This window comes from Podarcis muralis, chromosome 4, assembly GCF_964188315.1.
Source record: "Podarcis muralis chromosome 4, rPodMur119.hap1.1, whole genome shotgun sequence".
Lineage (NCBI taxonomy): Eukaryota > Metazoa > Chordata > Lepidosauria > Squamata > Lacertidae > Podarcis > Podarcis muralis.
Window position 1 is genome coordinate 6,313,070 of NC_135658.1, and position 22,520 is coordinate 6,335,589.

At 47.0% G+C, this 22,520-nt stretch overlaps 1 protein-coding gene across 11 annotated transcripts in view; it reads left to right on the forward strand.

The window, feature by feature from the left end:
* The window catches only part of NUMA1 (nuclear mitotic apparatus protein 1), a 71,707-nt gene that overhangs the window by 2,517 nt on the left and 46,670 nt on the right, over positions 1 to 22,520 (forward strand). Inside the window, exon 1 of one of the 11 annotated variants that reach the window (XM_077926843.1) lies at positions 16,833 to 17,044. The exons of the other annotated variants lie outside the window; for them this stretch is intronic. The gene's annotated coding sequence lies outside the window, so the exon portion shown is untranslated. Of the gene's footprint in view, positions 1 to 16,832; positions 17,045 to 22,520 lie in introns of those variants that run through there. 11 annotated transcript variants of the gene reach the window in all.

The following is a 22,520-nucleotide window of genomic DNA, read 5'->3' on the forward strand; positions in this document are numbered from 1 at the left end:
TGGTCAGAATACTGACTCAGCAACCCAAGGCTCAGATCTCCCCCTAAGCCATGGAACCGGTTGCTCGCAGCCCAGCACAGAGCGGCGTGGATAGAAAAGAGAAACACACGCTGCTCTCAGTTCCTTGGAGGAAGAGCGGGAAACCAGTGGTAACTTTTTAAAAGTGCCCCACCAGGATCTGTGTGAGGGAGATGGCTGGGTGTGGTTGGTTAAATTATTTTTAGTTCTGCTTAGCAAGGGGAGGGAGGGGCTTTTTGGGTGAAGTCCAAATCCAGTACAGTGGGGCGGGTTATCAGGTTTGATGTATGGCAAGTGGCAGCTATTGATAGGGCCTTTTCTGTGGGGGAGTCCAGAGAAGTCTGCCCAGGTGTTAAAGTGTTATTTTTTTTGCAATACTTCACTGAACAATAACAGTGATACTTGTCACTCCTGTGGAATTGTATTTTTTGCGCTGTTTAGTCTTTTCTCATTTTTTCTCCTTTTGCCCTGTGTTTGTATTTTATGGCTGCCTTGTCAGTGTTGTTAAATTGAAAGGTCGTTTGCAAATAATGAGTTAGCTCAGCTATTCACCATCTCTTTGTGGTGGGAAAACAAGTACGGCATTTCTAAGAGTTTTGTCACTATGTAGTTTCAATTAGTTGCCTATGATTAGGTCGTTTTAATTGTATTTTAATTACTAAGTACAGACTTGAAAAACTAGTTACTGATAGCTTATTGTGGATTGTTATATACAGGGAAAAGACAGGATATAAATAAAATAATAGTAACAACAACAACAACATCCTGACCAGCAACTGTTTTCAGTATATGTATGGTGAAAACTTAAAAACATAATCTCAGAGCGTCTGTCTATGATTTTTGAGAATTCTCTGAGAATAGGTGAGGTCCCAGGCAGACTGGAGGCAAGGAAATGTCCCCATCTTCAAAAAGGGGAAATAAGAAGACCCAGGTAACCACTGACCAGTGAGCTTGACATTTATACTCAGAAAGGTTCTAGAACAGATAATTCAACAGTTGGTCGGTGAGCACTTAGAAAAGGATGCTGTGATTACTAAGACCCAGCATGGGTTTCTCAAAAACAAGTCATGCCAGACAAATCTCATTTCTTTTTTTGGTAAAGTTACAAGCTTGGAAAATCAGGGAAATGCTGTGGACATAATGTATCTTGGTTTCAGTAAGACTTTTAACAAAGCCCCCTATGATATTCTTGTGAGAAAGCTGGTAAAATGTGGCTTGAACGAGGTAACTGTTAGGTGAATTTGTAGGTGGTTGACTGACTGAACCCAAAGATTGCTCATTAATGGTTCCTCATCATCCTGGAAAAAGTGACAAGTGGGGTGCCACAGGGTTCTGACCTGTGTGTATTATTGTTCAACATCTTCTTAAATGTCTTGGATGAAGGAATTGAGGGGATGCTCATCAAATTTGCAAATGACACTGAACTGGGAGGGGTAGCTAATGCTGTAGAAGATGGAATTCAAAATTACCATAACAAGATTATAAAACTGGGCCCAAACTAACCAGATACTTTACAGTTTCACAGCACGCTCACTTGCAACTCACTCCATGTCTCTGGTTGCATTGCATAGGATTAAAGGTAAAGGTAAAGGTACCCCTGTCCGTACGGGCCAGTCTTGACAGACTCTGGGGTTGTGCGCCCATCTCACTCAAGAGGCCGGGGGCCAGCGCTGTCCGGAGACACTTCCAGGTCACGTGGCCAGCGTGACAAAGCTGCATCTGGCGAGCCAGCGCAGCACACAGAAACGCCGTTTACCTTCCCGCCAGTAAGCGGTCCCTATTTATCTACTTGCACCCAGGGGTGCTTTCGAACTGCTAGGTTGGCAGGCGCTGGGACCGAGCAACGGGAGCGCACCCCGCTGCGGGGATTCGAACCGCCAACCTTTCAATCGGCAAGCCCTAGGCGCTGAGGCTTTTACCCACAGCGCCACCCGCGTCCCATTGCATAGGATAGGTGGTGCTAAAGCGGGGGGTGGGGGTGCAACCATCTTTCTGTGGGGGGCTGCATTCTCTCAAGGGTAATCTATGAGAAGAGGCAGAGGGAGGGCCGCTTTCACTCCCCCCCTTTCTCTTTATGTATTTTAGCTGGATACAAGGGTATGAGGATTGCCCTGTACTTTTGGGGAGAAATTTGAATGGGGAGAGGCGGCCCCCCCATACTTCTTCCAAGAGGGACTTTCAAGCATGTTTTCATACAATATTGTAGTTTTATAGTCATATGATATGAGGGTCTAACCCCAAAATGTGTATACAAATAATAAAACTAGGGGCAGAAAGGGAGAAGCCACGAAGGACAAGATAGAAAGTCCAGAACCTCAAAGAGGTGGGTGTGGAAAAGAATGGAAAGGGAAAGAGTGAGCAACAATTGTTCCAGACTAGATGTGTGCAAAAGCACTAGAATCTATGTTGTAATTATGAGATAAACTAAACACATACACAATGTGGAACTAAATCTAAACAGTTTGGGAAACTGCTGAGGGTTGTTTGATGAGCCAACCAGCTAATTCATGCTTCCAAATTCCAAGATAATAAGATGAATCTCAAAACTTCCTGGAAAAAGACCAGCTGCAAACAGGCTTGTGTATACCTGCCCCATAATCCGCTTTGTGCAGAACCTAACTTTAAATAAGCCCTGCAAACAGTCAACTCTTGCATGATACAAATGCAAGACATAGCAATACTTTAAAATGGTGGGTGCAGAGAAATAATGAAAACTGATAGCAGAAGCAGCAGTCCTTTCTATTGTTTGATCCTGCTGAAACCTTCCCCAAAAGCTAGCTGTACCCCTCAGAAGGGTGGCCAGAACAGCAAGCGGTAACTGGCCATGCTCTAAAAACCCTGTTTCAGCTTTAAGACTAACATTTGGAATACTGTGTCCCATTCTGAGCGCCACAATTTAAGAAGGATGTTGACAAGTGACAACCCTTTAGATATTTGAAGATAGTTATCGTGTCTCCTTTCAGTTTCCTCTTCTCCAGGCTAAACATACCCAGCTCCTTCAACAGTTCCTCAGAAGGCTTAGTCTCCAGACCCTTGATCATCTTGGTTGCCCTCCTCTGCACACGTTGTAGCTTATCAACATCCTTCTTAAAGTGTGTTGTCCAGAACTGTACACAGTATTCCAGGCTTGGCCGAATAGAGTGGTATTATTGCTTTCCTTGATCTGGATACTATATATCTGTTGATGCAGGCTAGAATAGCCTTAGCTTTTTTGCTTCTGCATCACACTGCTGGCTTGGGTTAACCCCTAGATCCTTTCCGCATGTACTACTGGCAAGCCAGGTGTCCCCCATCTTATATTTGTGCAGCTGGTTCTTCCTGCTTAAGTGCAGAACCTTACATTTGTCCCTACTGAAATTCACTTGATTAGTTTGGACCCAGTTCTCCAAGCTGTTAAGGTCTTATTGAATCCTGATTCTGTCTTCTGTGGCATTATCTGCCCCTCCCAGTATGGTGTCATTTGCAAATTTGATGAACATCCCCTCAATTCCATCATCCAAGTTGTTTATAAAGACATTGAACAACAACTCTGCGGCAATCCACTTACTATCTTTTTCAGGATGACGAGGAACCATTAGTGCAGTGTTTCCCAACCTTTTTTTGGCAAAGGCACACTTGTTTGATGAAAAAAATCTCGAGGCACACCACCATTACAGCCCCGTGACGTCAGCGCGCATTGTCACGCCGGGAGGGACGCACGAAAGTGTAACTTTCAATTTTTTTTCCTCCCCCTTGCCGGGGAACCTCCAAGTGGGGTGTGAAGCGAGCGTACCTCAAGACCGAAACGCCTAATTCCTAGGGGGAAAGCATAACTGGGCGTTAACCGATCGCAAACCCTGTCTTAGCCCATTAACATAGGAAATTAACATATACAACGCGGCAAGACACCGGTTTTGGAATCCGTTCCTTCCCCCTCTCGTCTGCCGAGTTGGTCCCTGCCCCTCTCGCGAGACTCGCCGCCGGGTCCGCTCTCGCGCACATAGCCCGGCGAGAGGGCGCCTTCCCTGCGCGCGCGCCTGCGCGCTCTGTGCCCCCTCCCTCCCCCTTTTCGGCCCAGCGCGCCGCCTTGCCTGTTCGTGCGCCGCGCGTGTGAGGCGAGCGGGAAGGCCGCGTAGCCCCCCATGCAGGAGACCCAGGAGAGCCCGGCGGCCGCCGAGACCCCCGCCGCTCTGCCCGCCCAGGACGAGGGGCCCGGAGGAGGAGAGCCCGGCGGCGGTAGCGGAGGAGAAAGAGGCGGCGGCGGCAGCAGCAGCGGCGACTCGGAGGCCGAGCTGCCGGACGGGCCTTCCGCGGAGGAGCCTGAGGGGAAGAAGGAGCCGGAGCCCGAAAAAGGCGGTGGCGAGGAGAAGGAGGAGGCGGAGGAGAAGCCACGAAGCAGCAGCGGCGAGGAAGAGGAGGCCGCTGGTGAGCGTCGGGAGCAGCCGCAACCGTCTTCGCCTCTGGCCGCTGGGCCGCCTTCGCCGCCTCAGGAGCCGCCCGAGGTTGCCGCTGTAGCCGCCGCGGCACACCAGGCAACATCTCGCGGCACACTACTGTGCCGCGGAACACCGGTTGGGAAACACTGCATTAGTGAGCACTCTTTGCGTTCAGTCAGTCAGCCAGCTACAAATCCACCTAACAGAAAAGCAGTAAATAGCAATAAAGAGGTGGAGAGATCCGGTAGCAGAAAGGAGAAGGTCATTGTTGTTCACTGAAGTGATCTCAGAAGTGGGTTAGTAGAATCCAGATGTTGAAGCCTTTTTGAAGCCAAGGGGCTAGCTAGAGAGACGATAGCTGCTTCCAGGAGAGGAAGGTTGCCTGGAAAATGTTCTAAACTGGAAGTATTGCTCTTTGAACTCTGCCTCAAAAAGCAGAGGAGTAAACGAAGGAGCACTTGTGCTTGTTTTGTTTGTTGTAAATGCCAGGCGTGGGGGAGGGTGGTTGCTCAATCCAGAGCTGGAAAAATTCCAAGACCAGGAAAATTCTGTGTTGATGCCTAAGAACTTTTGGCACTTTTTCCATCCTTGACAGAGCAAACTCCAGAAACATTCTATTCCGCCTGCTACTTGAGAATGGGATGTCATCCCTGCCCCTCCCCTGGCTGAACACAAATTTGAGTGTGTGGAGGGGGATTTGATGTGCTGTGGAAGGTGGAAGTTGAGGTACTCAGAAAAAGGGGTTTACTTCTAAGCATGATGACCTCAGTGGTTCCAAACATTTAGCTCGTTGCCAGCGTTCTTCATTCTCATAGTATACCCATTGAAATTAATGGATGTGACTTATTCTACTTAACGGGGACTTCCTGAATAGACACGGTGAGGCTTGCACTGTAACCATTCATTTCATTGGGTCTCCTCCGACAAAAAAAAAGTAGTGTTGGATGTGGCTCCATTGTCTCAATTCTTGTTTGTTTGTTTGTTTGTTTGTTTGTTGTATCATGCTTTATGATCCATGGGTGGTGTGATTACTTTTTTAGGTTACATTTTATAGCCTACCCAGTGCCAGAGGGCTTAATTAACTCAGGTAAATCTGATTGTAATGCCTTAAATCAAAAGCAAATGAAAACCTTCCATCTCAGCATAGTTTTATTAAAAAATATATCAATCAGTCTCATCAAGCGTGACCTTTTTAGTGAGGACTCTTTGATTTCATCATTCCAACTGCTTGCTTCAGAAATGCAATGCAAATTTAAATCATATGGCATGCCATTCTTCCATCTAAGAGTTCATCTTGAGAACATGAAGGCTGCTGCTATCATGATTAAATATTGCCACATTCCTGAGTGGGATGTGGCCTTGGAGAATCTCAAGTCAGAAATGAGGTCACCCAGTGCCAGAATACAGGAGCAGCATTTGTCATCTCAGAGCATCGGTACAATGCTTGAGCTTTTAGGAACACTGAATATGTGACATTATTCCTACACAGAAAGAGTTAACTGTACTGTCCAAAGTGTTGTGGCAGCCACTTTCCCAACTTTTGCCCTGCCCTTTGACACCTGTGGTGTATGTTTTAAAGACCCACCCCACTTTTTTTTATTGCAAATTTATTTTAATGTTGCCATGGGACCTGCCATGGGACCTTATGGTGAAAGTCAAGTAATAAATCTAAATCATCATTATCATCTACCCTGGGGCTCCCCGAAGAGCTGGTTGACGAGCTGAAGGTAAATGAGGAGAAGCCCAGGTCAGGGGAAGAACACCAGCAGGTCCTGTGGATATCACAAATGGCCTGAGAACATTTTGCTGTTACATTGCTTTGTGTTTTGTTTTATTCTTTTGTTTCCATATTTTAAATTCTAAGCTGACTGAAAAGCAGTACAGACAACTCCCAGTTTCTGCGGGGGTTATTTTCTGTGTCATTGTGCCCAATGGTGGAGTGCACATAAGTCCATTCCACCCCCTTTTCCGGCCACTCACAGGTTGCCACAATGAATGTGTGCATGGCTGTGCATTGATTGCACCCATGTAAATCGGTTGTCGCCTGTATATGGTGGTCAGTGAGGGTTTGCACCTGTGCCAGTCAGGCTACTCTGAGAACTGTAGGAAGTGGTGTCATCAAGTTCTGGAATGTTAACAGGTAAATCAAGTTAAACTGGGTGTGTGATGAGAAGTCCCACGAGTCTTTGTGGCAAGCTGACCAGGGCAGACTCCTCAGTGCCTTATGTAATTATTTAGTGCATGCATGCCACAAAGACTCATGGGGCTTCTGAGTTGTGGGTCTGAGTTAAGATACATTGGCCTCTGCCCGTAAGACACTGGGTGAAACTGCCCCAGCTTTCACCTCAAGAGCTGAGGAGGTTTCACCCAGGCGTTTGCAGGCTCGGACAATGCAGCCTGTTTGTGCCACTCAGCTGGGGATCGGGAAGGTTCCCCCTTCCCAGCTGAGACAGCCCCAGTGCTCTCACCGCTCACGTATGAGTGGATGGAGCATCGGGACTCCTTTAACTGCTCGCTGCGGGGAGTGGCAACCGCGCTTCCCTCAACTAAGCAGTTTCACAGAGCACCCACTTTGCTGCCAGCTTGTGGGAGCTGGAGCTGGGATGGGGGCTCCTATAACAGCTCAACTGAGGCAAGGACAGCTGCACATTCCTTACTCAAGCAGTTTAAAGATGCAGAGGGAGGAACAAGCTGTATTGGCACCTTGCCAAAACAGCTTGTTTCTCCCTCTGTGTCATACGAAGGCAGAGTGGAATGGCGATTTTCATTCAGCAGTATATCCTTGGTGAAACTGCCACCGCTCCAGAGTCCCTCTGCTAGCAGCACCCACTGGAGGAAGGAACTCTTCACTCCCCCCAGTGGACGCTGCTAGTGGAGGGACTCAGGAGCGGCAGCGATACACTGCTGAATGAAGCCAACATTGCGGTCTGCTCCTCATATCGGTCCTGGGCGATATATAGATATTTTGGCAGGCCTAGTCTGAGCATTGGACAGACCTCCTTTAAAGGGAGGGGGACAGTAGACCTGAGCAGAAACAGGACTGGTGTGTTTGCGAGGGGAGCAGCCTTCAGCATTTGTCCCAGGCACTTTGTACCTGCATTAGCCTGGCTTGCTATTCAAGTTGGATAGGGGTACAGCCAGTGCAGCTGATGTTGCACTGAAAAACTCTGTGCATTTGAGTGGCTAGGCTTACAGTTTCACCTGTAATTCAGCAGCTGCTGTTTGTTTGTGAAAGACTGAAAGTATGACATTGAGTGGGGCGGGGGGAACCCAATCAGAAAGATGGACACTGCTCCCTTTTACTCCCTGAATGTTCTTCTTGGCACTACTTTTGATGTAATGTTGGTCTTCAGAAAATAGATGAAAATAAAACCTACCTCCTTTATACCTGTTCTTTATCTGATTAGCTCAGAATTTTGACCATGTCTCCTTCCTGTTCCCCTCATGGGTGTAGCCAGGAGGGACAGCTGCCCCCCCAAATACAAAACTGAGGTTCTTCCCCCCACTAACAAAAGCGTGCCCCCTAACAACAATCCTGGCAAGACCCATGCCCCTCCTCCTACCAGCAGAAAGGTAGCTATTTAAATGTGTGGTTTTTTGTAAATAGAACATGTTTTATTTATAATTTATACAAAATACAGTTACATAAAATGATAGGAAAATAATGAAATATTGTTGAAGCAAAAAAACCAAACAAAAAAAAAACCAGAATCATAGAGCTGGAAGGGACCCCAATGGTCATCTTTCAAGTGCAACCCCCTGAAATGTAGGAAAATCAGCTAAAGCATCCATGACAGAGACCTGCTTAGAGACCTCTAAGAGAGGAGAGTCCAGTACCTCCCGAGGGAGATCCATCTTCCATGTGTAATAAAAAGTAAGCAACACTTATTGGACTGCAGTTATTTGACACAGAGGGGGAAACCTACGGATACAGTCCAAAAGGCGCACAGGGAGTTCTGTATATATGGGAGAATTTTAAAAAGCAAGTGGTCCTCACTGACGGTGCAAAAAGATACTGTCATCTGGAGGAGCCCTGGTTGCCTGCATAAAACACTATAGCTCCCCTGCCCTGTTGTTGTTCTTTAGTCGTGTCCGAATCTTTGTGACCCCCTGAACCAGAGTACACCAGGCACTCCTGTCTTCCACTGCCTCCCACAGTTTGGTCAAACTCATGTTTGTAGCTTCGAGAACACTGTCCAACCATCTCGTCCTCTGTCATCCCCTTCTCCTTGTGCCCTCCATCTTTCCCAACATCAGAGTCTTTTCCAGGGAGTCTTCTCTTCTCATGAGGTGGCCAAAGTACTGGAGTCTCAGTTTCAGGATCTGTCCTTCCAGTGAGCACTCAGGGCTGATTTCCTTAAGAATGGAGAGGTTTGATCTTCTTTCAGTCCATGGGACTCTCAAGAATCTCCTCCAGCACCAGAATTCAAAAGCATCCATTCTTTGGCGATCAGCCTTCTTTATGGTCCAGCTCTCACTTCCATACATCACTACTGGGAAAACCATACCTTTAACTATATGGACCTTTGTCAGCAAGGTGATGTCTCTGCTTTTTAAGATGCTGTTTAGGTTTGTCATCACTTTTCTCCCAAGAAGCAGGCTTCTTTTAATTTCATGACTGCTGTCATCATCTGCAGTGATCGTGGAATCCAAGAAAGTAAAATTTCTCACTGCCTCCATTTCTTCCCCTTCTGTTTGCCAGGAGGTGATGGGCCCAGTGGCCATGATCTTCGTTTTTTTGATGTTGAGCTTCAGACCATATTTTGTTTTCTCCTCTTTCACCCTCATTAAGAGGTTCTTTAATTCCTCCTCACTTTCTGCCATCAAAGTTGTGTCATCTGCATATCTGAGGTTGTTGATATTTCTTCCAGCAATCTTCCATCTTGGGATTCATCCAGTCCAGCCTTATATAAGTTAAATAAGCAGGGAGACAATATACAGCCTTGTCTAGGCTTCCTCAACCTTGGCTCTCCAGATGTTTTTGGCCTACAACTCCCATGATCCCTAGCTAGCAGGACCAGTGGTCAGGAATGATGGGAATTGTAATCTCAAAAAATCTGAAGGCCCGAGGTTGAGGAAGCATGACCTTGTCGTACTCCTTTCCCAATTTTGAACCAATCAGTTGTTCCATATCCAGTTCTAACTGTAGCTTCTTGTCCCACTTAGAGATTTTTCAGGAGACAGATGAGGTGATCAGGCACTCCCATTTCCTTAAGGACTTGCCATAGTTTGCTGTGGTCGACACAGTCAAAGGCTTTTGCATAGTCAATGAAGCAGAAGTAAATGTTTTTCTGGAACTCTCTAGCTTTCTCTATAAACCAGCACATGTTTGCAATTTGGTCTCTGGTTCCTCTGCCCCTTTGAAATCCAGCTTGCACTTCTGGGAGTAAGCCCCACTCAACTCAGTGTGACTTTCTTCTGAATAGACAGTTATTTACTAGATGAAGTCAGCAGCACCAGACAACCACACTCGACTAGGCGCTAGAGTGGATTTCACCCCACGTCTTGCAATGCCAGGCCGATGCTGCCTTCGGATCCTGCCCCCCTCGGCAACATCCAAAGGCCCTGATCCACTAGGCGCTGAGGTGGATTGCATCCTGCGCCTTGCAGAGTCAGGCCCAGGCTGCCACCGGGCCCAGCCCTGGCAGCAGCAACAAGCAGCTGTGGCTCTCCTAGCCCAACCCATTGCCACCCCACCATTGCACTTACCGGCCATGGGGGTCCTAGATTGTGGGCTCTACTGGTCAAACCAGGACCCTCAGTGATCGCCCTTTTCCTCCAGAAACTGCTCCAAGAAAACGCCTGGCTGCGCCCTTACCAGCTTGTGATTGGCCAAGCGGATAGCCAGCCAATCAGGATTTTTTGTTAAAAAAAAGTTTTTTCCCTTCACTTCTTCTGTGGCCCCCTAGCCACATTTACGTATTTTTCACCTGTGTCCCCCTTGGAATATCCTGCCCCCCCAGAGGGCCATATGGCCCCTGGTTGGGAAACACTGATATACATTATGTCCTCCCACCTTTGTTGTCATAGCAACCTTGAGGCACAGGTTAGTTAGACTGAGATAGTAATTGACCAAACTTACCTACTGAGCTTCATAACTGTGTGGGGATTTAAATCTCACTGTCCTCCGTCCAAGGCCAGTCCTCTGCCTACCATATGACACTGGCTGTCTTCAAACTGGCACTCATATTTGTTTAGCCTTGAGCAGGAAACATTTGCACTGGCCCTGAGCATTACTTTTTTAAAATAATAAGATTTTTTTATGCTTTTCTCTAAGGAGCTCATAGTGGTATACTACAACATTCTGTTCTTCCAGTCTCTCCATAAAAGGCTATTAACATGTCTTCATTCATTCCAGGGTATATTATCATGTCAGGGTCATCGTATCTCTATGCTAAGATGAACGAAACACATTGCTCTCCTCAAATACTTCTGGCCTGTGAATGCCACAAGGTGGGGAGGAACAATGTGAGGTTGAAATGGAGCCCCCTCCTCAGCTCGAATGGCTTGTACAGAAGGATTCCCTCCGACATCTTTGGTCATGAAACCAAACTGCAGATAGTTTTTCCAATGAGAAGGGGGTGGGATTTCTGGTTGTGCAACAGACAAGTTAAGCCAGAAAATTGGTTCCCTTTGCCTGCTGATGGGGCCCCCTTCTAAGGAGGCCCAGCTCAATTGTTGCTGGCTGACAGTAACTAAAGAAGTTTGCAAAACCTTGAGCTGTAACCTGTAAGTGTTACTTTGTCAAGAAGATTGTGGATTGCTTGATAGGATCCTGCTTTTTCCGTTAAACTAAATTTTTGGTTTCTCACATTTCCAAACTCCTTTTCAGAGAGAGACATTTGTAGTATTTCAGTGTTCTTATTTCTTAGTGCTGCTTCATTTAGCTGCCAACCTCAGTGTGGTTAAAGAAAAAATTATGGGAGTACGGGCTTTACACTGCTTCCCCCAGGGTTCCCTCCTGTCAGCAAAAGGAGGAGACTGCAGCCAAGTTGAAGAAGCAAAACAGTGGTCAGTAGACCTGATCTTTATTTGTTGCAACAAAGGTTCAAACAAAAAAAGAGAAACAACCCTGTGCAAGGAGTTGCAAGAGATTTTAAAACCTTCCCGCTTTCCCATGAAACATCACTCATAATCATCATCAAAATGTTACAAAACCAGCAGAAAAGAGGAGTGGTTGCCAGGCAGAAACATGAAACTGGTTGCTACCCCTGTCAATCAAGTAAGTTCCCAACACCTTCTAGCTACCCCTTCCCAAAGAACAATACAGTGGTACCTCTAGTTATGAACTTAATTCGTTCCAGAGGTCCATTCTTAACCTGAAACTGTTCTTAACCAGAGGTGTGCTTTCACTAATGGGGCCTCTTGTTGCCGCTGCGCCGCTGGCACACGATTTCCGTTCTCATCCTGGGGCAAAGTTCTCAACTCGAGGTAAGTCTTCCAGGTTAGCGGAGTTTGTAACCTGAAGCGTTTGTAACCTGAGGTGTTTGTAACTCTAGGTGCCACTGTAAAAGTATTTACATATCCCCTAGCAGTGAGGCTTTTCAGAGCATCCTTTGAGAGAATCAGGGTTCAATGTACTAACTATACTGATGGATTTCTGTCTGGGGTATTTGTCCTTGAACACCTGCCTCCCATTGTGAAGCTAAGGTCACACCTTAGGGAGGAGCAAGGAGTACATGACCTTATGCTTGTGGGATTATGAAGCCCTGGATTCCCCACTTCAAGAGGAGTCATTTGTTGATGGTGGTCAAATTGTTGAAATTTAATGATTATTTGAAGTTTCTGTAGGTTCTAGTCTCAGGGTTTCAAGTTGCCATTGACCCTCTTTGCTGAAGATTAGTCGTACCTTGGTTTTCGAACAGCTTAGTTCTCAAATGTTTTGGCTCCCGAACGCCACAAACCCGGAAATGAGTGTTGCGAACTACTTTTAGAAGCCGAACGTCTGACGTGGCTTCCACGGTTTCTGTTTGACTGCAGGAGCTTTCTGCAGCCAATCGGAAGCCGTGTCTTGGTTTCAGAACATTTTGGAAGTCTTAACAGACTTCTGGAACGGATTCCGTTTGAGAACCAAGGTACAACTGTACTAGTAAGAAGGGCAAAAGGGGATTTTGTGTTTGTGTGGTGGCGAAGGGGATATTCAGGCTCATCGTCCTGACCGGGCTTGGGCATGGAGGGGGTGTCACTTATGTCATCCCCCACCCCATGGCAGTAACAGTGTATTACTGATTTCCAGAGGCATACTTGCTGATAAGGATCTAATTGGCTCCCCCCTCTTTGTTTGAGTATAAAAGGAAAGCTACTAGTCATCCTTGGCCATGAGATCTGAATGGTGCAAAACTGGAAAGCAAATAAGAACTCTAAATGCTTTCGTAGCACTTTTAAGACTGCAATGTTATCCATGCTTTGTATGGAGTAAGCCACATAGAACTTGATTGGACCTAACTTCTAACTAAACATTCATAGGATTGGGTTTCAAGTGCCTTGCAATCATTTTCTCCTTCATTCTTTTAAAGACCCTACAAAGCAAGGCACTGTTGGTTCTTTTTAAAGTTACAGACGGGGAACTGAGGCTGAGCAAATTGTAAAAGGCTACCTAGTGAGTATACAGCTTATGGCAGAGACTCTGGTTTCTTTTCTGTGTATCACTCACTTAGACATTCTGCTTGTAGGCTTCCTTCAGCTTGTATAATTCAAAACTGTTGTGTGATTGTGGGGTTTATGGCAGAGAATGTTGGAAACTCTTCCCTGAAGAGAATTAGAAAATCAAAGGCACAGTGAATTTGGACTCAGGTCTCCACTCAGCTATCACTGAGATACATTTTACAAGTTTGGTTTAGAAATGTAATAAACAAACAAACGTTTCAAAGTGATATTAAAATTATAAAATAGAATAACTGTTTTATTTTTTAACACATTAATTACATTTTAGCATGAAAAGTGATTGTGGCATCATTCAACTATACTAGATACATAATAATAAGTATATATTCTACTGAGGTCCCCTTTGAAATATTTTATCAACGGACAATAACACATGCAGTTAGCCTTAACAGAAACTTTATTCTTTGAGCCACAAATAGTAGCTGCGTATGAGGTTCCCCACTTCTGTTGTAAACAGGCAAACTCGGGTCAGGGACAGTGGTGCATGTATTGTTTCTAATGTTCTGTTTCTCTGTGAGTTGAGATTCCAGTTTTACCACACAGTAGGCAGGTGAGAAGCAGAGCAGGCAACAACAGTATCTGTCTCCTCCCCACCCACCTTTCCCCCCCTGACCTTCCATCAACCACACTGGAATGTTAAAGTTACTGGCAAGGGCTCTGGCATGCAGCTGCTTCAAGGTTTTTTCTTTTCCCCCAATCAAGTGGTATATAAATTTTAATAATTACAGTAATAAAACTGGCAATCCCAATCACTGATGTTGGTTTTCCTGCACTCCCATTAAGGAGCCCAGGGAAATTTGGAGATGCATTGGCAAGTGTTAAGTCTCACAGCTCAAATTAGGTGCCCTTTAAATAACAAGGAATGCCCTTCTCTGGCAGGAAAATAATAGTCTCGCCTATATTGCGATTGTGCTACAATTGTGTGTTGGGGCATTCTGTAGGCCAAAATAGCAGCCATTTTGGTTTATTCTTGCAGCTGAACCTGCTGCGAGCAGACTTGTTCTATTCCAGAAAACAAAACTGCATTGATACCTCTCTGAGGGCAGTGGGATAATAGCAGCAAGAGGTAACCCCCCCCTTCATTGGTTGGAGGCCCTTAATGTCCCATGGGACTGTTGCAGGAATGTGCCTCAGCTTTTAACAGCTGTTTCCAATGTAGTGTCTTGCAGTTCAGCAGACAGAGAAAGGGCTAAAGATATGGCAACCTCTTTTCTCTCTCTCCCAGTCACGGCATTTTCCTACATTTCATTTTTATGTTGGTTCTCCCTTGTTTAAGCAATTAGCTTTCTTGTCTATTCTCTGTGTGTAAATGTTAATGGCTTGTTATACATGTGTTGTGCTGTGCTTTCCATCTGATGAGCACTGAAGCTATAAAAATGCTGAAAGCCCATTTGCACTGTATTATCATTACGGTATCAAGAGAAAGAGGAATCCTTGCATTACTGTGTGTTCATTTGGGCCAGTGAGTTTTTGTGGTGCCTGCAGGCAGCTTTTTTCTCAGTTTCCTATGCAAGCTTGAGGGATGAGTTAAAAATCACTCCCAGCCAATGCAAAAACTCACTGGTCCACTGCAACCCACAGGTCGTGATTTTCCAGGCCCTTCCTATTGTGCTAATACACTTCCATTTGTGCATAATGCTGCAGGTCTTACAAGTTCAGAAATCAGAGGACCCCTAGATGCTCTTTCCAAATGGAGGCTCTTGAAGGTCAGGCTAGTGTTGCTAACCCCTTGTAAGACACTATCAGGAGTCTTGGCCTTCCCAATGGGCTATGAAAGGTGGTTCTAAAATGCTTCCCTTCCTAATCCCCTGGAGACCAACTCTGAGCTGGAGTAGAAAGCATCACAATTGTGGCAGCGGTTCTGTTGTAGACCGCCTTTTCTGTGATGTAGGTATGATGTTTCTGGGGATGATCTTGGACTCCAGGGTGGGCAATTTAAAATGTCTATATAAGGGCTTGCACACATGGCTTGGGGTCCTCCTCTTCTCTCCTGTGTGTGGGGGAGCACCCTGTTGCAACAGTTAATAAAGATCAGGCTTACTAGCTGCCTTGCTTCTCAAAAAACCCCACAAACAAACAAAATGCAATTGTGGCAGCGACCCCCCAAACAGATCAGGGTATCTTCCTCTTTTATGAAAATATGTGGATTAGCTTAAATGAGTGAAAGACTCCCTGCCAGAAGCTACTTTGCTTCTCATCACAGCAGGTCATCAATTGAACAGAGATGTGATGCAGCACATGCTTTTTCAAAGGAGGGTTTCTGCACAAAGTATTTCCAGGACACAGCTATAGGGTATTTGTTGGTTTGTTTATTTGAAAAAAATTACAAACGGCCTCTGCCCTAGCAGGAGCCCTTGCTTCATAATAAATACAAAAACTAAAGAACCTCAAGCAGTAAAATCAACAAGCACCTTGATTAGAAGTGCAGTAAGAACATGTTTTATATTTTAAGTATAACATTTTAATCTCCTCCGTTCTAGGAACTAAAGTCATTATATGTGGTCTCCCTTGCCCATTCCTCCCATGTGGGGGTTAAGCTATGATGCTGTACCTGACCCCTCCTGAGCTTCATGGCGGAGCAAGCATCTGGACCCCCAGCTACCTTGTCAAAGCTGAATGTTCAAGCCATTACTGAGGTCTTTGGTTTCCACCTGAAAGGCAGTAGAGGAGTTGCAAATGGAACCTCTTTAGGCAGGGAGTTTCAACTCTGGGGTCTCAGCATCCAGAAGACTCTTGCCCACCTACTGCACAAGGTAGAGGCACTTGCAAGAGGGTCTTCTTGGACTGCAGGGGATGGCATATAGGGTTGGAGTGATTCCTTCGAATCACAAGAAGCAAGGCAGCTGGCAAGTTCAAAGCAAGCCCTTTGCCTTGAGCAGAAAACGTAAAGGTAAAGGACCCCTGACAGTTAAGTCCAGTCGCAAACGACTCTGGGGTTGCGGCGCTCATCTCACTTTAGTGGCCGAGGGAGTCGATGTTCGTCCGCAGAGAATTTTTCAGGGTCATGTAGCCAGCATGACTAAGCCGCTTCTGGCGAACCAGAGCAGTACACGGAAACGCTGTTTACCTTCCTGCTGGAGTGGTACCTATTTATCTACTTGCACTTTGATGTGCTTTTGAGCTGCTAGGTTGGTAGGAGCTGGGACAGAGCAACGGGAGCTCACCCCGTCGCAGGGTTTGACCTTCGATCAGCAAGCCCTAGGCTCAGGTTTATACCACAGCACCACCTGCAGAAAACTAGCAGCTCACAAATGCAGGTCTTGAGGACCTGATAAAATCCCGCGCGGCTGTCCTTCCAGCCCTTGCTGTGTCCGACCCATCTTCAGAGGTAGCATCTGTTGCCCGAACCCAGAGCTCCATCTTGTAGGTTTTGTAACCAGCTCCTGGCCTGCCTGTGGCAAATCGGGACTTCCTGGCCTCTGGGCGAGTAGGAGCCACCTCGCGCCCAAGGACAACTTGGCATTGAAAGGCGGCGAGGAGAAGACCCGCCTGGCCCTGCGGGGCGCCCCTCTTCGCCTTGAAGGCCAGGAGGCGCAGGGTGCTGCGCTCGCCTGTCTCTGCATCTGGGTGGGGAGAAGCATTTAGCAGGCTGGCGCGGGGGGCCAGGGGGAGCCGAGTGGCTCAGCCGGCGCCCCGGCGCTCCTCCTTCCCTGGGCCGGGCGCCTTTAAAGCCTGCCGACTCCTTGCTGTGTGACGTGCGCCTGGCTCCTGGCCCGGCGAGGGGAGGAGCGGTGGCGCCGCTGCTGGTGCGGAGGGACCCTCTCCTCCGCCTCCTGCTGCTGCTGCTGTCAGCCCGCCCGCCTCCCTCTCCGAGAAGCGAAGCCACAACTTTTCTTTTGTGCGCGCGCGTTCACTCCCCCCTCCCCTTGGCTCTCTCCTCTCCAGATTTTAAACCCTAATGACGGATTAAAAATCTGGCGCCCAGAAACTGTGGCTTTAGAAGTCCGGTAAGGCCTGAACAAAGACTCTCTCTCTCTTTTTCTCTCGCTCTTTCCTTTTTCTGCTCTGCCTGGTTTGATTTGCACACAACCTGCGGGGAGGGGGCCGCCTCTCGCCTTTCCCCCTTACGGCTCTTCCTCGTCCCACTCCCCAGAGTCCCGCGGCCGCGAGAGGCGCCGAGCAAGGAGTCTCCTCCGTGCCCGCCTTTTGTCCGAAGCAGCGCAAAGCAGGCGGGCATTGCCTGCTGGGGCGAAGTTGGCATTTGCCAACATCCGGGAGTTTGGCGGCTTGGTCGCTTTCCCGAAAGGGGAGGGCTGGATGGGGGGGGGGTGGCATGTTCTCTTTGCCTGTTTTCTGCCGCCGCCCAGGCCCGAAGTGAGCGGGCTTCGGGGAGGTGCGCGCTTGTGTGTGTTTGTCCGAAGGAGCCTGCCCGAAGGAGCCCCATCGAGCCGAGCGGCGAGCCTCCAGGCCAGCCCCGCGGGCTACGTGCTCGCTGGGCTCTTGGAGAGCGGATCACGCCCCCTCCAGTCGCCTCCCTCCGCCTGGCCTCTTAATCTGCGCCAGAGCTTGGAGGGACCGGAGGGGGAAGAGCAGAGCATAAACAAGGGCGGGAGGAGAAAGCGACCTGGGGCGCTCTCGCCTCCTCCTCCTCCTCGAGCCCCTTCTGCAAAGGTGCCCGTGGGCTGTAGGCAAGCTCCGCCGAAAGGCGGCCTTCGCCGCTGCTCCGCGCCGCCTGCTCGCGCCACAAGCCGATTGGTCGTGCGCTCTGCTGCCGCCATGACTCTCGGCTGCGCGGCATTACTGCTCTTCGCCCCGCAAGCCTGGAGGAGGGGGGTGCGCTACGCCTTGCTTGGCCTCCAGTTTGAGGGATCGAGGTACAAAAGCGCGCGCTTGGAAAGCGCATCAGAAGTGTTGTTGCGTTTGCCTCGAAGATGCCCGAGAAACGTTGCCCTTGCCACTCTGGTGTGCAGCTTGGGCTGGCAGGCTTTCAAGAAGACAAGGCCTGCCTTTCGCAATGAGAGGATCAGGTCTGCTGCGTTTCGCCATTCCCGCCTGCCGACCTTCCTTCATTGAAATTAAGAAGCTCGCTCTTTCTGGACCTGCAGTCTCCCCAAAGCACTGGGTGCAGCTGGTGTGCCTCATACCTAAAGGCAGACCCCTTTTTGTTCTCTGCCAAGCAATGAGGAAAATGCAGGGCCACAGAATTTGGTAAAATCCATAAAATAATGTGAGACCTTGGGATTAGGTCGCACGCTTCTGTAAGCAGCCTCTGTGTGTGTTGCCGCCCCCTCCCCCCCTACACATGGCTGAACTGGCCTGTTGGAGTTTTTCTGTTCTTCAGAATCCCAGTGAATCCGTAGGAAAATTAGTGGGTTTTCAACAAAACATTTCAGTGCATCTCCAGCTCCTAAGAGGAATGCTGCTGTTCAGGGTCTCCAAATATCCTGGAATGTGAGCTTTGTAATAATGTTTAGGCATTGGAGAGGGATAAGGGACACCTTTTCTCTTCCCCGGCTGTGTTGTATGTAGAGGGCTGCTAGTTCCCACCTAGGCATTTTATTGCAATATAGTGTATATAATGGTTGTTTTGGAAAAGAAGTCTCTCTCCTCAATAAACAAAAATTCTTGTATACTGGAGGGATGGATGTGTTCCTCTTCCTTGAAGCCCCATCTGTGGAACAACAGTCCACTTTTCTGAAGTTGCCTGTCCCATGCTCTCAACAAACGAGCCAACTTTTTTGTGTATGAAGTCCAAGACATCTACAAAAAGTGAAGTGCTCACACAAATGTTTTGTAGTCATTCATGGCACATTATTTGTATGAAAAGTCTCTGAGCCTTCTCTACTTCACATGTCCTTTGGATACCTGCAGGCAGTTCTTTCCACTGGTAATCTGGCAGGTGGCTATCTAAAAGTCTGTCTGCAAAATACCTTCTTTCCTTTATGCAGAAACATGCCATATTTATAAGGATGAGGCTCAGTGGGCTTTCTAAGTTATCCTGTTTAATGCCATCTTCCTGCCCAGAGCTAACAAAAAAGCAGGACTGGATGGGATGTTGGTCTGAACTGGAGGGGGGAGAGGGCCTTGATGGAACCAGACGTTAGCCTTATTCTCATTTCTTAATTGCAGCTAAAAGATATTGCTGTAATAGAAAATTGAGGCATCTTGCAGGTTTGACACCTAGGATTTTTGCTTAGCCTGCTCAAAAATAAATAGTTGTAGACAATTAGTTATCTGACTCTTAAAATTATTGCCTCTCTTAATTTCTAAAGTTCTGTTGCCCCAGAAATCTGCAGCATAGAGGTAGAACACCATTCCTTGCTTTTTATTGAAGCTGTGAGGCTAAAAGAGATTTTGGAAGGACACTTCATGAATTGAAGTTCTTAATTGCTGTACCATTTGTGGGTTAGATGGGAGAAGCACACGCCACATTTATCACTTTCATTACCTTCATCAGGCATAGGATGTTCCCACCAAGTCTGAACTGTTAAGGTGACTGCTTTTCTGGGCTTGCTTGTGCCTGGTGACAGATTAACTTGCCTCAGAGTTTTCTGTCTTGCCATTGAGCCACAGGGGTAAAGTCCAAAAGGGTATGGCAGAGTGCTGGAGTAGCAGTTCCAGTCAGAGTTCAGGTCCACACTGTGCTCACTGGATTAGTTTTTAAGCTCTAAAAGACAATGGCAGCATGCAAGCTGAGTGTGCTAAATAAATGTTGCAAGCCAGCTGTGGGAAGAAAAATCCTTTAAATATTTAGGTAGGGCATGAAATAGTATCCCCACATCCCCATCACTGAGGCAGCCTTGGAGGCAGAGATAGGCTACAGCAGCATCACACTCACATTGACCAATTTAAAGTGGCTTATTACTGTGCTTTTATACTGCCTGTCTGTCAACAAACATAAGGGGCTTGCAATCTCCAAGATTAAAACAAAAAAGGATGCAAAAGTTGGACCAATAAAATAGAATTTTCACTTGCCATTCATAGCCTGTTCAGGAGCTCCCTCAACAGGCTCTCTCCTTCCATCTTCCTCTCAGTTCACACAGTTCTTTAAGTAGTGTCCAGGATGTTGTGGCTGCTCCAGCTGAACTTTCTCAGTTCTGGAGCTGATGGCATGAACTTGCTAGCTTGGGCTTAGAACAACAGTTCCCTGAGGAAGTACCTAAACTTATTTATTTGCCCTTTGCACAACAGAAGATGCAAACAGGGACTTGCAGCAAAACATTGCAGTGAATCCCCACCCCTAGCGGAGTGGAACAGCAGTCTGATGGTTAGGCTCACAGAGGGCACCTTCTTTGCTACCTTCCAGAAAACTTCCCCAGCTGTGTTCTAAAGTGCTAAAGCCCTCGCTTCACCCAGCTGCTCCTGTTTCTAGGGCAAGAAACTCTGGTGGTGGCAACACACAGCATTATTTCAGATTGGCCTACTGTAATAGGTTTGTGGGTTTGCATTTGGGAATTTCAGTGACTTCCAAATGTTGCAGTGAAAGTTCTGACATCTTCTGGAGCAAAGGGTACCTTGGCTCCTCAAATGAATTGAGCCTGAAAATATGGGCACCCAAGTGGTATTTGCCTCTAACATATCCACCAGCAACTGAAAAGTACTATTTTCACAATTTTATCTCCACTGTTGGAGGCAGCATACAGTTGCTGGGAATTACCAGTGTGGAGAATGCTGTTGCACTCATAGGAACATAACAGTAGCCTACTGGATCAGGCCAGTGGTCCATCCATTCCAGCATCCTGTTCTCACAGTGGCCAACCAGATTCCTGTGGGAAACTAGTGGGCAAGAGGCCCCATTAGCCAAAGCATGCCTCTAGTTAAGAACAGTTTCAGGTTAAGAACGGACCTCCGGAACGAATTAAGTTCATAACTAGAGGTACCACTATAATTCCCCCCCCCCCCGTCCTGAATCTTCCAATTAAGCTTCATTGGATGTCTACTACAGTGTTTCCAACCTTGGCCCTCCAGCTGTTTTTGGACTACAACTCCCATCATCCCTAGCTAGCAAGACCAGTGGTCAGGGATGATGGGGACTGTAGTCTGAAAACAGCTCAAGACCCAAGGTTGGGAAACACTGGTCTACTAGTTCTAGTGTTACAAGAGATGGAGAAAAACTTTTCTCTATACACTTTCTTCTTTCCATGCATAACTTTATAAACTTTATAATCCCTTGCCTTTTCCCTGAACTAAAAAAGTCGCAAATGCTGCAACCTTTCTACATAGGGCAGTCGCTCCATCCCCTTGATCATTTTGATTGCCCTTTCCAACTCTACAATATCCTTTTTGAGTTGAGGTGACTAGAACTGTGCACAGTATTCCAAATGTGGTCGCACCATAGATGTGTGCAATGGCATGATATTGGTAGTTTTATTTTCAATTGTGCTGTGCACTTCTCAGAGGCGTCTGGTTGGCCAATGTGAGAATACGCTATCCTTTTCTTCTCCCCCTTCTAACCATTCCATGTGTAACTTTATTTTGTGTATCTGCCTGGTCACTCTGTCATAGTATTTCCTAGAAGACAGAAATCCTTAGTTGAGTATAACTGCTCCCTTAGTGTTCACATTTCACGGTTTAATGAAAAAGTGCTGTTGAGAAGCCTCCAGTTTGGATGTCTATAAAGAATTCCCGCTTAAATTTGACACGCAAAGTAACTTTCTCAGCATTAACACAGCAGAGACAGAATTGAAAATAGGAGGCTTTGTTAGGTGTGGTATGCGCTTGCATTAAGGTATAATTAAAAGTAGCCGCCCCAATAACTTGTTCAGGGGGGTGGGGAACCTATTTAAGCCTGGGGGCCAGATTGGAACTTGTCCAACCTTTTGGGGGCCACATTCCAATGGTGAGTAGGGCACCTCTCAAATGCATGCAGCTCTGTCCCCCCTCCCCCTGGTCACAAGCACACATGCACCAACCACACATATATCACAGAAATGGTAGTTGTGTGCATGTACACACACTTAACACAATCAACACTTACAGTCCACTCCACCACACTTGTGGGGACTGGAAAGCTATTTAGAGGTGATCTTTATGAACAGCAGGCAGAGGAATTTTATCTCTCCCATCTTAGCACTAAAACTTACATATGTGTACAGTACTACTTAGGAAATTTTGTGGTAGAATCATGGAATTGTAGAGTTGGAAGGAATGCCTGAGAGTCCTCAGTCCAACCCCCTGCAACAATGCCAAATGATGTGCTTCCATCTTAAGTGTTTGGTTATAAAAGTGCTGCAAGTGCTAAGAATCTTTGTACCCTGTGCAACTTTGCTAATGTCAGTGTTCGAAATTCCCATTGTTCTGGGCGCATTTTGCAACAAGTAATTTCATTAGCACGAGCAGTTGCTGAGCTCTGGACGCAGTACTGCGCCTAGGATTTCAGATTAAAACTGCAGTGGAAGAAAGAAGGGCCTTTTTCCTTCTCCCCGCTTCCAGCTACTCTCCGAAGGGTGAAGAAGAGACCCTCTTAAGAATATTAGGGGGGTG